Source organism: Pan troglodytes, chromosome 2, assembly GCF_028858775.2.
Source record: "Pan troglodytes isolate AG18354 chromosome 2, NHGRI_mPanTro3-v2.0_pri, whole genome shotgun sequence".
Lineage (NCBI taxonomy): Eukaryota > Metazoa > Chordata > Mammalia > Primates > Hominidae > Pan > Pan troglodytes.
Genome location: NC_086015.1, coordinates 144,516,742 through 144,521,534, shown reverse-complemented (window position 1 = coordinate 144,521,534; position 4,793 = coordinate 144,516,742). Strand labels below are relative to the sequence as shown.

The 4,793-nt window shown below is 49.6% G+C and overlaps 1 pseudogene; it reads left to right on the top strand.

Moving 5' to 3' along the window:
* Window positions 1–404: 404 nt before the first annotated feature.
* LOC100609843 (PHD finger-like domain-containing protein 5A) lies at window positions 405–3,971 on the top strand (annotated as a pseudogene).
* The last annotated feature ends 822 nt before the right edge of the window (window positions 3,972–4,793 follow it).

Here is a 4,793-nt window from a genome sequence, read left to right as displayed (position 1 = left end):
CACTTTTGCGTCTGGCAGTTAGGCAGCAGGTGGTAGTTTCCATGATGGGGACGCAGGGGCAGCGCCAAAGGGCCCCAGAGAATGAGGCATCCAAGGGGGAAGGGGTGTGGGATACGAGCCGACTGAGGGGAGACGCGCCCAAAGCCGGGGACCTCACTACCCCAGAGTCGACCTTGAAAGAGCCCTCGAGTCAGACTGAGGAGATGGGCAGTATCCTCCGACAATGGAAAGCCGTTGTCCGCTTCAGGGGAGACGCGCTGTGACCCGAAAGTCATTTTACCATCATCACTATTGCTGCAGTTCATTCAGAAGGGTTTTGGGGGAGGCCATTGAAGGCTGAGCAGTAGCCCAGGGAGAGTTGACGGGGGCTGATGGTGGGAGTGGCAGCATGGATTCAGTGGATGATGAGGGATCAGGGAGTGGGGCGAGTTGAGGATTCCCAGTTTTCTGGTATGGGCTGTAGGCCTGTCTGCAGATACTCTCACCTAGTGGAATTCTTTTCCGTAACCTGTCTTAACTTAATGAGAGGCTTGATGGGTAAATGGTTAAAGATGCACGTGCACATCCATTCACCAAACCATTCAGATGCTCACACTAAACCCAAAGGCCACTCGTTCACTTATGCACACAGCTCACTTATACCTACCCTTGTGAACACACCGGTATGTAGTACACACAGCCACATAACAATTCATGATCACATACTCCTGGCATCAAACAAAGGGTAAATGTATCCATCTCAGTTTAAACGGCCTCTGCTATCTTGGGCGAAGTGTGACCTCCACACAAGAAGGACCCAGGTTGACTTCCTCAGTCCTCTCTGGAAACTTCAAACAGCTCAGCCTTTATCCTTTCTCTCGGCTACATCCACCTCCTCTAAGGTCCTCTGACTCTTCCTAGTCATCTTCTGCCACTCTGGCTTGATGGGAGGGAGATAGAAATGGGCTTGAATTCAGACAAGGGCTTTGCTTATCTGAAATGTGTTTGCTGAGGTTCTTATTCCCAGAGCAGTAGCTCTGAACATAATATTTCGTGTGTGCTGAATTCTGTTGAGAATCCAAAGAAAGTTGTGAACCCTCTTCCTGGATAAACACACATCTTTACATCCACACTGTTTTGAAAGCAAAATTGAAACCCATATGTGGGGCCCTGGTTAAGAACCTCACCAGAAGATCAGAACATCAGTTTCCTGATTGCCCTCTGTCTTAGCTCATTCAGGCTGCTCTAACAAAATACCTTAGACTAGGTAATTTATAAGTAACAGAAATATATTGTTTATAGTTTTGGAGGCAAGGAAGTCCAAGATCAAGGACTGGACTGGTGAAGGCTTACTCTCTGCTTCAAAGATGATGCTTGGGGCTGGGCGCGGTGGCTCACGCCTGTAATCCCAGCACTTTGGGAGGCCAAGGCAGGTGGATCACGAGGTCAGGAGATCGAGACCATCCTGGCTAGCACGGTGAAACCCTGTCTCTACTAAAAATAAAAAAAAATTGGCTGGGCATGGTGGCAGGTGCCTGTGGTCCCAGCTACTTGGGAGGCTGAGGCAGGAGAATGGCATGAACCCGGGAGGCAGAGCTTATAGTGAGCCGAGATCAAGCCACTGCACTCCAGCCTGGGCGACAGAGCGAGACTGTCTCAAAAAAAAAAAAAAAAAAGATGGTGCCTTGTAGCTGTGTCCTCACATGGTGGAAGGGCCAAAGGGCCAAGTTAGCTCCCTTCAATTCCAACTCCTTTTATAAGGCCACTAAGCCCATTCCTGAGGCAGAGCCTTCATGAATTAATCACTTCCCCAAAGGTCCCATCTCTTAATACTATCACATTGGGTATTAGGTTCCAATATATGAATTTGGGGAGATCACCAATATTCTGACCATAACACCCTTTCTGCAGTCTTCAAGTGGCTCAAGAGGGGAGAAGAATAGGGTCTCAATCCCCATAGGAGTTGGAGTGTGAGGAAGGGGCAGCCTCTTCTCCCATCCATCTGTAACCCTTAGTTATGGAGCCAGACATCAGTTATTGTTGGTCCTCCACTGGGCAGTCAGTCATTCAGCTGGTTAAAGAGTCAGTTATGTAGTCAGTTTAAGCTTGTCAGATGTTTAGTTACCTACAGTTAGTACATCAGTAAGAAATCCAGTAGGTGGCCTGGTGTGGTGGCTCATGCCTGTAATCCCAGCACTTTGGGAGGCCGAGGCGGGCAGATCACGAGGTCAGGAGATTGAGACAAGCCTGGCTAACACAGTGAAACCCCGTCTCTACTAAAAATACTACATGTATATATATATATATATGGTGGCGGGCGCCTGTAGTCCCAGCTACTTAGGAGGCTGAGGCAGGAGAATGGCATGAACCTGGGGGGCAGAGCTTGCGGTGAGCGGAGATCGCGCCACTGCACTCCAGCCTGGGCAACAGTGCGAGTCTCCGCCTCAAAAACAAAAAACCAAAAAGCAACAAAAAAAGAAATCCATTAGGTCAATCAAGTGATTTGTGTGTTTAGATATTTAATCAGCCAACCAGCCAGTCAATTACTCAGGATTAACTTTTCAGATAGACAGTGGTCCATCAGGATCCGTCAGTCAGAAAGTCAATTTAATGGTCAGTCTGTCAATCAGGGTGCTAGTTGTTTAAAATGCTAAACACCTGGCTCATCAGTGGGACAAAAGGGCAGCTGGGGTGAGGCCATCTGGACACAGAGCGTGTCTCTACTTGCTACAGCTGGAAAATAATGTACACAGGTGGGGAGAAGATTTGACGACTCCTGGGCCGCCAGAGGGAGCTTTGGTTTGCTGGGAAAGAGGCCTCACGTGGTGTGGTTGATAGGGAAAGAGGAAAAGCGGCAAAACGTGGGCCAGGCGGAGTTGCCACCAGAAGGTGGTGTGGCATTCCTTCACGTCTCCACCCTGCATACTCCATCGGCTCAACTTTAGGCTTGAAGGAGCCCACTTCTGGCCGGCTTTTGAGGAAAGGCCCCTGGAAGGACTTCCCATCCTAGGGAGTACCTAACTGAGGCATGCTTGGCTCTGAGCTGGGAGGAAGCCAGCCGGCTACCCACCAGGAGAAGGACTTGCCCTCCCTGGTTGTCAGGGGCACGCCAGCCAAAGCACCGGGCAATGGGGGAAGAGAGGGAAACTGGGGTGGGGATGCTGGGGTATGGGGAAATCAATACCATACCTGTCTGCCCAGGAGCAAGGCAGGGAGCAGCTTCCTAAAGCTGAGGCACTGAGGGCAGGATCTCTGGTTTGTGGGAGTCTACACCATATCCAGGGCTACTTCTCATTCAGCTTCTCCAGGGGCCACACTTTGAGCCTCCATACTCCCATTCTTTTGCTGAACTCTGTGGTCAGCAGCTTCCTCTCAAATGAACAGCAAGTCCAACTAAAGCAGGAAGGATGGAAGTTAGACATAGATAATGAAGAAACAAGGGGAAAGGATGAACCCTCTTGGGGAATAGTGGAGATGTTTATATAAGGTTCCAAATGCAGTGTTGGGCACAAAGGCAGGATTCAGTAAATTTGAGTCCCCCTAAGGGAGGTGCATGTGGCCAATGCGTTGTAGCTCCTACTTATGCATAAAGCATGATTTGATGCCTCCAGGTGGGCTTCTTGGCTTTAAAAAGAGGGCAATGCAGCGTGAGCAGGAGCTACGGCTGAACATTATCTGGGTTTGATCTTTTGCTGCAAGCAGGCTGATGTTGCCATCGGAAGATTGTGTGAAAACTGACGGCAAGTGTGTGATTTGTGACCGCTGTGTCTGTCCCTTCACCCTGGTATGCTTATATGATGAGTGTAACTATGGCTTTTACCAGGGACACTGTGAGATCTGTGGAGGCCGTGGGAGTCTCTCATGCCTATTATTGTAAGGAGTGCACCAGCCAGGAGAAGAATAGAGATGGCTGCCCAAAGATTGTCAGCTTAGGGAGCTCTGAGACAGGCCTCTTCCATGAACGTCAAAAATATGGCATCAGAAAGAGGTGATTGGTGGGTGGCCCCTTCCTTCCCTGCATCGAGCTGCATCAGCTGCCAGAAATGACGCCTACAACTATCAACAGAAAGGGAGCGGAGCCCCGGGCATCGCCGAAGTGCCTGCCGGTGTACTGGGACCCTGCCACCTCTCCCTCCCCTTCCGTACAAACGTGTGATAGGGATGGAAAAGGGTTCTTTACAGAACACCCTGGCAGACTGAATCACAGAAGAATTGATAGATTAGTTACTGTTTTTTCTTGAATTCGAAAAGCAAGGTTCTGTCCTGCATATGGATATGTCCTCCCTACCCGGAGAGCTTCTAAAAACAAGTCATGGTTCAGTCTTCTGCTTGAGGAGCTGACTGTGAAGCTGCATGCAGTAAAAGACGTGTCCTTGAGGAGACTTCAGTGTGTGGCAGGAAGGTATCAGAACAAGAAATGAGGGCCTTTCATCTTTCACATTAAAAAAAAATGTGGGCAGGGCTGTCATTCTGGTTTCAACTGGTTTTGGTGTCTCAGAGCAATGGAGAGAGTCATTTGTGAGAAATAATGACTCCTGCCAGGTGGAGATGGTCCATGTGTCTGGAGCTTCACATACACTCTGCGGGAGTCATCATCCCTGGTTTAAGGATTGTAGGAACCTGGGTACGTTGCTTGAGGCTCCACACCTGCGAAGTGGTAGAGAACTGGATTTGAGCTTGGTCTATATGGTTCCAAAGCTCTTTTTCTAGGTGATCACACTGGAGACCACAGATAGGGAAGGGGAGAAGAGTGGAGGACTGAGAAATCACTGGCTTCTGAAGTGCTCTGGAAGCGACTGTCCTCCCGGAGATCC